The sequence below is a fragment of the Meriones unguiculatus genome, chromosome 6 (assembly GCF_030254825.1).
Source record: "Meriones unguiculatus strain TT.TT164.6M chromosome 6, Bangor_MerUng_6.1, whole genome shotgun sequence".
Lineage (NCBI taxonomy): Eukaryota > Metazoa > Chordata > Mammalia > Rodentia > Muridae > Meriones > Meriones unguiculatus.
In genome coordinates, this window is record NC_083354.1 from 45,886,593 (window position 1) to 45,899,192 (window position 12,600).

At 45.0% G+C, this 12,600-nt stretch overlaps 1 protein-coding gene across 1 annotated transcript in view; it reads left to right on the forward strand.

Annotated features, from left to right (window-relative positions):
• Positions 1-12,600, forward strand: part of Nek11 (NIMA related kinase 11) — a 221,161-nt gene that overhangs the window by 182,499 nt on the left and 26,062 nt on the right. The gene's annotated exons all lie outside the window — the stretch shown is intronic.

Sequence of the window (12,600 nt, forward strand, 5' to 3'; positions counted from 1 at the left end):
GCTTAAGAATTATCGATGGTTCCACGCCCCACCTTATAGACACAGCAGGGCAGCAAGGCCAATGCTGCTCTCAGAAGCTGGAGTCTCATAAGGCAATGGTAGCTCTGCAGGCGTGGCCTCGGTCCCACAATTTCACCAGATACCGCCTCAGTGGGGTCACCCGTGGCCCTCCTACCCCCGCTGCCTGGACTTCCAGGCTCTCCAGCGCATACTGAATCTAGGTGGGGGTACTAGCCATGTCTCCTCCCCACAGACCTTACACTCCGTATCCCCGAAGAGTTAGCATTGCACAGACCCTGCCAGAGGTTATAGAGTGCTCCTACCAGAGCAATGGTCTAAGCTACAGCTGGGTTCACTTGGGCCAAGAATCACTGTGCCCAGGTGCATGAAGGCAGCAAGCCTGGAGTGCGGTGAGATCTGGGCTTCTCCTACGGAACCATTATCCCCACAAGGCCCTGGTACTCTGTGATAAGGATGCCCCTCAGAAGAGCACTGCGGTGCCTTTGGGATCATTCTTCCATCGGTGAATAACATTCAGCTTCCTTGTCCTCAGACGTTACCAAACACTTGATTGACTAAGCCATTGCTATTCTCTCTGAAACATACTTTTCTGCTGCTGAGAAATCCATTTTCAATTCACTTTTCTCACACCCTCCTATAAGCACTCACGAGAAAGTATGCCTCAGTCTTCACGCGCTTAGAGATTTCTTCTTCCAAATATGCCTATGCGTTACCAGCAAAAGTTCTTCCTTCTAATGAACTTGAACGTGGACACAGTTCAGCCCAGGGCTTTCTACTTTACAGTGAGGATAACTTTTCCTCTCGTTTCTAATAACACTTTCCTTTGGCTTCGCCGCAGTCTTGATGACCCATCTCTCACTAAGTGTTCTGCTCATGACCACTTAGATGATCTCTGAGAAGCCCGAGGCTCCCTACAGCTTTCTGTTTCTTGTGGTCCTTCATCAGAATAGCACTTTTCAGTCCAGCCTCCGTCTGTTATCTGGTCCCAGAGCCATGGCCACATGTTTAGGTGTTTGTTACCTGACGCTTTGAGGAAGGAAATTCTATCTTAGCCCTTTCGTGTTTCTACAGAAAAATACCTAAAACTGGGTAGTTTGTAAACATACAAATTTATTATAACGTGTGGAAATCTGACACACCAGTGTGTTCGGTGTCTAGTCAGGGGTCAGTTTCTGCTTCCCAGATGACACCTTAATGCAGTATACTCACATGGCAGAAGGGACAGAGTGGCAAAAGGGGGTCTAGCCCGTTCCATCCATTTTATCAGCTTGGCAAACCTATTCATGACAGTTGAGTTTCTGTAATCCGATTGGATCCCAAATGGCTCCCGTTCTTCACACACCAATATTGGGGGTTAACTTTCACTGTGTTATTTTGGGAGAAAAAACATCCAAACAGATGATATTTCAGCTGGCCTGCACAACAAATCTACATGCGGTGGTGGATGGGACCAGGGACACCGACCAGGGAAGGCCTGGCTCTCCATCCTGAGCTCCAGGTTTTGTGGCAAGGAAGAGATGCTTAAACATCCTGGTCTAGCTCCTCCCTCGCAGTCCATATCTGTGGGTCAAGGCCTGGCATCCTTTCCCTGCAACAAAATTCACAGTAAATGCTTTCCGGCTTTGTAAGCCTATACTTTCTACTACAGTGACCCAGCTGGAGTCTGGAAACACAAGAACAACCACGGACAATATGTCAATAATTGTACCTGGCCACACTTCCTAACATTATTTTGAGGCTGAAATGGTAATTCTGTATAATTTTCAGGCTTCACAAAGGTTGTTCTTTGCTTTATTGTTTTTCTTTTTCTTTTTATGGTGCTGATGATTGAATCCAGGACCTGAGCATGTTAAGGCAAGAACTCTGCCAGTGAGCTGTGTCCCCAGTTCTTTTTTTTTTTTTTTTCAACCACAAAAATACAAAGACAATTTCTAACTCACAGGATGTACGAATAAGAAAGGGGGTGGATTTGGCCTGTGGACCATGTTTTGCTGGTCTATACTATTAATATTCCAACTCAGGATATCCCTCTGCAGCCTAAGTTTTTGTTTTTATTGCCTAAATGAATAATTAAGAAAGGTGAAGAAGAACCATTTCCCAGTAGGATTGCTTATGAATTGTCCTTGCAATATATTTTATCATCCAGGCCATTGTTTGAAAGAAAAAAGATCACTGAGCATTATCTCCAAACAGAAAGCTGTGGGCATGCTTAGACACTCATTGTGAGTTCTGCCTACAACAGGGTGCTCACAGGGTAACACAGTTACCATGACAACTAGTGGGTCCCAGGAACTGTAAGTGGGGGCATGGGGGTCCTTTTCCCATCTCTCTCTACCTCCATCTCTCCTGATGAGGAAGAGTTACAGAAAGATTACAGTTCTCTCAGTTGAAGATCTTTACAGAGAAGAACAGTACCAGACTTATTTCACTCTTGACCATTAATATGGTCATGAGGCTTTTTTTTTAATTTAAAACTTCATTACTTTTGCGATGTATACAACATCCCATTACCCAGCATAATATAAAATGCTTTCAGTAATCAAAATCAAAGAGTCTTTGCCTAACTGAACTGATCTAAGTGCATTATTTTATTATTGGTAGGTTGTTTCTTCCTTAGTTTGTTTGTTTGCTTTACATATAACATATTGTGATTATATTCTTTTCCCTCCCCATCTACCTACCCACCCATCTTGATGTATTCTCTCTGTCTTTCTCTCCTTTTCTCTCTCTCTCTCTCAAAAGAAAACACAAAATAAGTTCAAAACAAACAAAAATAATACAAAAATACCAAAACCAAACCAAAACACACACACACACACACACACATACAAATGGAATTTGTTTTTTCTTGGTCAGCTACTCCTGGGCATGGGGCCTACTCTGGAATGTGGTTGGTATGCCCAGTGATACCCCATTGGAGAAAACTGATTTTCCCTTTCCCAGCAGGTATCAAGTGCAAATAGCTTCTTGGTTAGAGGTTGGACTTTTTGTGCACTTTGCCTTCTCTGTGCTGGGATTTTGTCTGCTGTCCTTCCTGACTAAATATGACTAGCAATTTTCTGGCTTGCTTTTTAATGTGAACCAGTGCTTCTGGCTTCTTCCACTTGAGGGGGTCACCTATGGTTACCTTTTAATTCATGTCATAAAGCCCTACAAAAAGAAAGAGGGCAAGGAAGGAGAGAGGGTGGGGTTGAGGCTGCAGAGCTGTGCACATTCTGAGAACGTTGAGTTCATCCAGGTCCTCAGACTTGGGGCCCAGTCAGAGAACCTTCACTGTAAAGTGATGCACAAGCATCACATCCATGTGTCATCTGTGAAGTCTCAGGAAAGAACAAGGAATGACATCTGTCCCCAGAGAGGTGATAGTGTTTATAAAAGGCTGGACGGCAGCATGGGGCCTCTGTGACACAAGGCAATAGTGAGGAGCCATCCCTCAGTGAGACCAAGATCAGGTACCAAACATGGTCAAAATGGAAGGTTAGGAGGCTGCTGAGAGAGGTGGTGGAAACTTGTGTTGGCTTCCATGGAGAAGAGAGATTTGGAGAAGTAAAGAGAAGAGAGGAGAGGCTGCTTATCTGCCAATTTGCAATGAAGGTCAGAAAAGGCTTTTTGACCTTTGGTGAGTGAGTTTCTCTATGCTGTTTTGTTATTGTTTTTGTTGTTTGTTTGTTTGTTTTTGAGGCAGGGTCTCACTTCATAGCCCAGGTTGTCATGAAACTCACACTCTTCTTGCCTCCATCTCCTGAGTGATGGGTTTATAGGCATGGACTACCATGCTGGCTCTGATAAATTATTTTCTAAGACTCAGCTTCCTGGTCTGCAAAGGGTAACATTATTTCTACAGCTTAGGCTACTAAGGATGTAGATTAATGTGCAGGGTGTGCTCTTGAGAATGACACATGTACTTTAAAAAGAGAAGGAAGCAAGCTGGCTGTGGAGAGGCACATATGGCCAATATATAAAGACAGACAGATAGACAGAGATAGATAGATAGATAGATAGATAGATAGATAGATAGATGATAGTTTGTATGTTTGTACCTGTGTGTTCACGTGTGCATGCAAAATTATGTGTGAGTGTGAGTCTCTAGGTGCCACTTTTGTATGTGGAGGTCAGGCGACAACTTTCCAAAGTCAGTTCTTATCTTCCGCATTGTTGAGGCAGGGGCTTTCTTGTTTCTGCCAAGCTTTGTACGAAGGCTGGCCTGCAAGCTTCCAGATGGTTCTTCTGTGTTTGCCTTTTGTCTCTCCATGGGAGTGCTGGGATTCCAGGTGTGCCCACACATCCAGCTTTATACCTGAGCTCTGGGGGTTTGAGCTCAAGCCACCAGGCTACCAGCATGTGCTCTTACCCACTGAGTCATTGTCTTCACAGCTCATGGTTACATGATCCTGGATACAAGCCAGGATCACACATGGCATTCAGTTGTCACGACTGGCATTCAAAATGAGGCTGATCTTCAATCACTCTTTTGTCCTCACGACACTGCCATTTTTAAAGTATATAAGACAATTCTGTGAGATGCCCCTTATTTGCCTTGTGTTTCCTTATTGTTTGACCCAGGCTAGACATTTTGGCAGTATTCTATATGCTCAATTCTTTGTGCCGACATGGAATGTAAGCTTTTTAATTCAGGAAAACTGAAGGCTATATAAAAACATCTCGTCTAATATCTTCACTAAGACTCATCAACCTCATCAATGCAGTGATCATCAGCTCATAGCCAATTTTGTTTTTCTGTACTTCACCAATTCTTCCATGTTTGATTAAAGGTTTATTATATCTTCTATTTATATAGTATCATTTTATCTATTAATATTTCAGTAAGTGCATAAAAATTAACATAGTCTTCAACATGTTATCTTTCATGCCCATTAGACATCTCAAATTCTAGATGTTCAAAACTCAACTAAATTTCTCTGCCATTGCCCTAGACAAAATTTAGGTTCATACCGAGATAGCTTGCAGCTCTGTCAATCAGTACCTCTAGAGGCCTGTGGTGAGGTCATCAGCTCCAACTGTGAGAATACAAAGCTCTCTGAGGAAGCTGAGGAGCGGAACACATGGGATCACACTGTCAACTCTCAAATTCTCTCAGATGTGGGCTCCTCCGGCATAGTCAGTGTTCAGCACAAGGCCAACCCTAGCATAGTAGTCAAGGGAAGGCAAGGGGACTGTTGCCTGCAATTATAATCCTACTTACCTCTTGACCTCATCAAATTTTGTCAATTTGAGTCTCAGTTGAGAGGTGGCTAGAGCATATTTGCCTGCAGGGTGTTGCCTTGATTGTCATTTGATGCAGAAGTCCTACTGTAGGCAGCACCATTCCCAGGGCAGGTGTATAAAAATGTTAGCTAAGCATTAGCTGAATATGGGAGCAAACCAGAAAGCAGCATTATCCATGGTTTCTATTTCAAGTTCTGGCTTGAGTTCCTGTCCTGACTTTATCTAGTAATGGACTGTGACCTAGACATTTAAGCCAAATAAACCTTTTCCTCTCCCTAAGCTGCTTTATGCCAGAGTGTTGAATCACAGCAGCAGAAGTCAAACTAAAACATCAGTTACTAGTGTGTGTCCTTGGAAAAGTTGGATAACATCTTTGTCCCTCAGATTTCTCACCTGCAAAATGAGATTTCTTCATCAGCTTGCTTTTAAGGTGCTTTGGAATTACATGTAAATGCACTGAATATAGTTTATTGCCATGTTCAGCTCAGTTCCAGGGGTGGACCTGAACAGGACATCAAGGGAAGAAAGAAAAGACAAACGCACAGACACAGAAATGTTGGGGTCTGGTTGTCCAGGCCCTCTGATGGAGAAACTGCAGTGCCTGAGATGCCCAGCATGTTTATTTTATAGATTTAAATCGAGAGGCAGATTACTGCATACAGCTGATCAAGGAGGCATGGGTATAACATAGCAGATAAAAAAAAAAAGGAGGCCATGTTTACGGTGTACAGCTGGGTCAAGGGGGCGGGTTCAGCAAACTTAGGAAGATGCAGTCACTGTAGGGGAGCAATCTTCTGGCTATAAATCTCCTGGAGGAAGAAGCTGCAATGGACATTTTCTAGACACAGAGTCAACACCCATGCTGCATCTCCAAGGAAGGCTTCACTTTTTTGTGAATCTCACCGGAGGGTAAAGCTTTGCCATTCATCCACGGGTCTGAGGATAGGCTCTTTGGCATGGTCATGCCATAGCAGCCGCACACATTCACTCGGGACTTTGTTCACTCTGGCTTCTTCCACTCCCCATGGTTTATGGCATTTTGCAAACAACGAACAACTATTGACAACTCACCATGAACTCCTGATACACGAACATTTGCCTCCTACTGGAAAGTCTGCAGAGAAGTGGCTGAAGTGTTGTCAAGGGCTGGTCTGCTGACAGCTGACTTTAACCTCAGGGCATCTGTTGCTGAAGAAGGTATTTGTAAAGGCACATATAGCTTTATTTCATTTTTAGCTTAAAAAAATCATCCATGAAAGTTCTGTATAATGATATCAGGAAGTCATTGGCTGTATAAACCAACCATTTTTCATCCTCTAACACCTTGCTTCCTGGCATGGCCTCCTCTTACTTATGTAGGGGAGACTGCTCCAAAAATGAGTGTATTGCAAAGGGCATAATGCAGTGCTTAGCTCTCTATCTTTGCCAACTGGAACCCTCAAAGCCATTGGAATGTTGGAAGAATGACAAGAAATCGGTATGGACTCCTTTTTTCTTTTCTTTTTTTTTTTTTTGCTTAACAATTTCCGAGTATGTTCAAAGATATTTTGATATTTATGGATGGATAGATGGATGGACAGATAGATGGATGGGTCCTTCTGTGGTTTTATGGGGCTCCTAAAACCTCTATGCAAGGTTTCTAAATGTTTGTTGAGAAAGAACTTTTCTATCACCATAAGCTAGGTTCAGTCCATGTCTGGATCCAGGCTGCATTTTGGTGAAGAAGAGAACCCTGTGGAATGACAGCTGACCACATCCATCTCTGAGAGTGGCACGCTGTCCGCAACAGATGGCTCCTTTGACTCACATGGGCTCAGGCAAGAAGGGTTCATTCCACCTGAGCGGACAGTTCTTGTAGACCCAGGTTTCTCCTTGGTATCTCAGACCTTGTAACGGCATCAGCATCACCTGGAAGCTTGTGACAAATGCAGGCTGTCTGCCTTGCCGCTCCCGAATCAGAACTTTGCCTTTACAGTTTGAGACAGTTGTCTCAAACTGTCTGCAGAGTCATGTCACATCAAAATTGGAGAAGCATGGGCCAGGAATTTCACCCAAGGAAGGCATTTGTTACCAATGACAAGTAATATTCTAAGTCAAGTGACACAAAAATATATTCGTAATTAATATATTTGTTATGACACTCAAATTTTAGGTCTTCAAATATCCTTGTTTTGCATTTTTTTAATAAAGAAGATGTATAATTGATAAACAGGGAAACCTATGGGTTCTGAATTTTGGCAAGAACACCAAATTTATTTATGTAAAGTATAAAATTTCATTGCCATTTATACTTCTAAGTACACAGCTCCATCAGTTTTGACAGCACAGTCATGATCAGGTTCACCAATGATGCCTCCTTGTGGGTTAAATCCTTCCATCATACCCTGTCCCTGGCAGCCTCCATCTGTTCTTTCTGTGTATTCTCTTTTCTAAAATGTCACATGGCTGGAGTTACCATTACATCATAGACAGTGATTGTGCCTAGGACTGTGGATCTGGATCTAAAGAATCCGGCATGAGTTAGATCATGTGCCTCTGGATCCCTTTACTTCCCCTTACTTATCATCAGGAGAGGCGGGTTTTGATTTAGTCCCTGGCACCTCCCTGGCATTTGTTCTTAAAGTGTCTAGTCCTGAGTTAGAGTTTTATCAATGTGAAGAGACACCATGACCACAGCAAATCTTATAATGAAAAACATTTAATTGAGGCTGGCCTGCAGTTCCAGAGGTGCTGCAGAAGGAGCTAAGAGTTCTACCTCTTGATCTCCAGGCAGCAGAAAGACACTGTGTGCCACACTGGCCAGAGCTTGAGCACATAAGACCCCAAAGCCCACCCCCACAGTGACATATTTCCTCCAACAAGGTCACACCCCCCAATAGTGCCACTCCCTATGGGCCAAGAATCAAACACATGAGTCTGTGAGGGCCATACCTATTCAGAGCCCCACAAGAAATCTTGATGCTTAGGTACAATAAAAGCACCCTCCACTCTCATAATCAAGCGAGATTTCTAGGGCGTAGATCTGCCCTACCAGGACTTAACCTGATAATGGGAAGCCACGGAGAAGGCCTGAGGGTCTGTGCTGGGCAGAGACCACTTTTTTTTTTTTTTTTTTTGAGACAGGATCTCTCACTGAACCTGGAGCTCACCAGCTATGGCTAGAGTTGATGGCCAGCAAGCTCTCAATCTTTGCCGCCCCAGCACTGGGTTTACACGTGGCTCTTTATGTCGGGGCCAGGGATTGGAACCCAGTTCCTCATGCTTGCATAGCAAGCACTCTGCTGACGGAGCCATCTCCCCAGTCCCTCGCACATAGTCCCTGTTGAAGATGACAGATGACAGGCTGCCTGGCGCTCTGGTATCTTGAATGGGCTGCTCTCATCACTGTACCTGTGCAAGCCCAACTGGATCAATGCGCGCACTTTCCGGTGCTCCGTGTCAGTCCCTCTACCTCTCGCGTGTCATCAGCAGATGGCAGCAGGTCTTAAATCAGCTGCGTGCTGTGGGGGAGCATGCGTGAGAGAAGAAGGGGGGGGTGGAGGAACTATGAATAAATTTCTGGCAGTTTCACGGTTGGACTTACCTGTCAGCTGTTTGAGATATCTTACCAAGGTCAGAAAACAGCCCTGGCAGGGAGGGCCGAGAGCAACCCTTCCGAGGCTGTGGAAGGCATGAGAAGGTTCTGTGAGCAACACCGAGGTCAAATGCAGTAATTGGCTCGGTCCTCGGTAGCTGACTCGCATGTCGCTGAAATTGTTCTTTAACGTTCAATCACCGGAAGTCCTTAGCAGAAGACTGTGACACCGAAGGTGAGAAGACCGTGGCCTTGCCATCCTTCTCAGTAGCTTGATGCCTGGTTCATGGTGCAGTGGCGATGGCTTGTAAGCAGCACGGTTGAGCCAGTAGACTTGTTATGCGAATGTTTTCCCAAGGGAGTATATGAGGCTTGTGCAAGTGTCAGTTCAGGTTCTGAGCCAAACCGAAGGAAGGCTTTCTCTCAGCACTCTCCTCTGTGTGGGAGGGTGCGCTTAACCCAGACACCTGCTATTGCTTGTCTCTCCTGCCTTACACATACGAAATGGGCAGGCCACTTTGTTTTAACCATAACGAGGTGGAATTTGCAAAGATTGTAAAACTTCCCCCCTGTGTGACATCTTGGGAGCGGCCATGCTACACATCAAGATGTTTGAGAGCCTGAGCGTAGTTAAAACCCAGTGCTGGCAAACATTGCCAGGGGTGGGAGGGGCTGGTCACAGGGCTGGGTGATGCAGAAGCCCAGCCCTTTAGGAGGGCTAGGGAGCCTTTTATTTCCACGGGAATCTTTTGTACCCGGAAGCACACTCTGGAGCCTCTTCACTCTAACCTGGTAGTCATTAGCACATGGCAACTCCCGCATGATTGGTGGTAAGGAAAGGGGAAATGGAACATCATCCTAAATCTGGCAGCGTGGACTGCTCCTTCTGCTCTTTCTGCTCTTGACTCCATCCCCTTCTACATGCTCCTCTGTCAGGAAATATATTTTGATAGCATCTCATTTGTTCAGGCCAGGCACTCTCTCTCTCTCTCTCTCTCTTGTTCCCTCCACTATCTCCCTCCCTATTCCCCCATGTGTGTGTGTGCGCACAAAAAACTTAATATTGCAGCATTTACAGTGCCTTATGAATACAGCCAAGTCTGTCTTACTGATTGAAATAACCAACCCTCCATTGGAGGAACAGATGAAGCTGTGGTTCTCTGCATCGGATTTTCAAATCTGACTTGAAAGATGGTAGCTACGCCTCCAGCCTCCCCTTTCTTTAATGAAAGGCAGGTGTCATGGAGCAGCTCTGAAGGAACAGCCGATTGAAACTAGCACCTCAGTATTAAAACAACAAATCGCCCACAGTAGGCAGCAGTCACCGACTGCATCGTGCGGGGTGGCTGTGAGCCAGTGCAGACTGAGGCCTTGCCCTGAGCTGAGGACAGTTTCCCAAGAGGCTGAAGGCTGTGGCTGCCAGCCAGTTGTCCCTGTGAGCAGCCTGAAGATGAGGCTTCTTCCTCGTGGAGAATGCTCTTCACCGGGGCTTCTGGCACCCTCTGGATCATGTCTTCTGTGGACACTCCCCCTCCATTCCTCATACCCAGGCCTCTCACTTCCTTCCTTAAAGACTGCTCTGGGTGGTTTTGTTTTGTTTTGTTTTTGTTTTTGTGTTTTGTAGGTGAAGGTACACTCGCGGGTGTGCCAACTGAAGCCTAACGCCTTCACAGCAGAACCCAATTCTTCTGTCTAATGCTGGGAGGCCTGTGAGAGGAGCTGTGAGAGGAGCATGGGTTCTAAAGAGCCTTGCAGCTTGGTTCTGTCCACTGTGGGTCTGGCAGATCCCCGTGCCTCTCAGTGCCTTGGGTTTGTCACCTTTGAGAAGGAAGAACGCTCAGCATCTTAAGTGTTAAGTCTTACCCTGAATTGCATGGAGAGGGCACCCAGTAAACTCTGGGGGACCCCTGCCTGCTGTTGACCTTTTCAATTATCATTTATCAGCCCCTGGGTTTATAAATTCCCTAACTGATTATATTTTTTCAATATTTTTTTCTTACTATTCAAGTTTGAAGTCAAGCAGAAAATCCCCAAGAAGGCCATCTAGTTGTGGTCAATAACGAGACAGGGGAACAGGGATGGGGAATGTGTCGCTAATAAAGAAAAGCTGGCAGCCCTTCCATGGCCCCTAGCCTGTTCTTATTTAACATTATGTGGTTTCTCTTATTATTATTTGCACATCTTGGAGCAACAAGTACCATTTTGTGATGGCTAATCATAATTACGATAAAGTAGCAATAAACCGATACGGCTATTCCAGTATTATTTGAAATGCTTGTATCTGTTTGGTGCTGAAAACCATGAACCAGGAAGCCCCCTGTTTGAGTGTATTTAGTGAATTTTGACTGTTTCTAATTTACCACACCGGGCTCCTAGCTCACGAGACCTTGGGGAAGAGGTTAAGAGCCTCTCCCAGAGAGTAAGGTATGTAGCTATCAGCAAAGCACTAACCCCCAAATCCACATTATTTAGGATTATTATAACATGGGGTGGAGTCAGGGCATCAGAGCTGTCCTTCATCAAGCTTCTGTGGGTGTGACATCCTGAAATGCTCTCAGTCCAGTGCAGAATGATGAACAAACCTGAGGAAAACTGGAAACGCATTAGGGTCCTGGTACTTTGAGATGGAAGCATGGGCATTTTATGGCTGGGTATAAGGGTGACCTGTCTGGAAAAGGCACACTTTCACATGGCCAGGAGTTCAGCAGATGCTGAAATTAAACCCTTGCCGCTAGGACTTAAGCATCACCTGTGATGAGAACAGGATTTACGTTTATTCGTTTGATCTGCTCCAAGGCAGTTTCTGGGAATCTTTGTTTTGAGCCCAACTACATTTAAGAGGTTTTAAAGGAGTAAAAGGTGTTATTTCTTTATTAAAGGGACTAGCGGTTTGCTTGGTACTTGCCTTGAAAACACAGAGACCAGTTTCATCCTCAGAACCCATGTAAAAGTGCTGGATATAGGGTCAGGGAAATGATGTGGGACAACCTGAGGTAAATTCTCCAAAACCCATGTGAAAAAATGGGCAGAGATGTGTGTCTGTAACCCTAATGCTGTGAAAAGGGAGCAGGAGACAAGGCCACCAGCCTAGTTCGAGATTCAATGAGAAACTTGTCTCAACAAGATAAAGCCAAGAGTGATGGAGAAGAATCCTTGTCACCCTCCTCTGGCCTCTGCTTGTGTACATGAGTGTATGCATTTACACACATATGTCAACACACATACAGACCCTTACATACATGCACACATGCACACATGCACACATACGCATGCATGCATGCATACACACACATATGCCAGATGTGATAGCTAACACTTGTAATCCCAATGCTGGAGAGGCAGAGATAGGCAGATCCCTGGCGCTAACTCTACAGCCAGTCTATCGTGCATAGTGGGCCTCAGACCAATAGAGACTGTGTTTCAAAGGAGAGGTGGACAGCCCCACTGAGGATGCTACCCAGAGTTGTCCCCTTGGCTCCACAGGTGCACACACATCTGTACCCATACACATGAGCACACATACAGAGATGCGTGAAATAAATCCAAGTAAATAAGCAAAGTGCTAAGTCATACCTAAATCATAAATCAGGCAAGCAGGGTTGATAAAAGATAGTTCAGTTGGAAAAGTGTTTAATGTGTAAGATAGGACATGAGATGAGTCCCCCAAACCCATCCAGAACAGTTTGGTATAGTGGAATACTTGTAGTCCCGGTATAGGCCTTTCCTGGGGCTCCCTAGCAGGGCAGGGTAGCCTCCTTGGCAAGTTCTAGGCCTGTGAG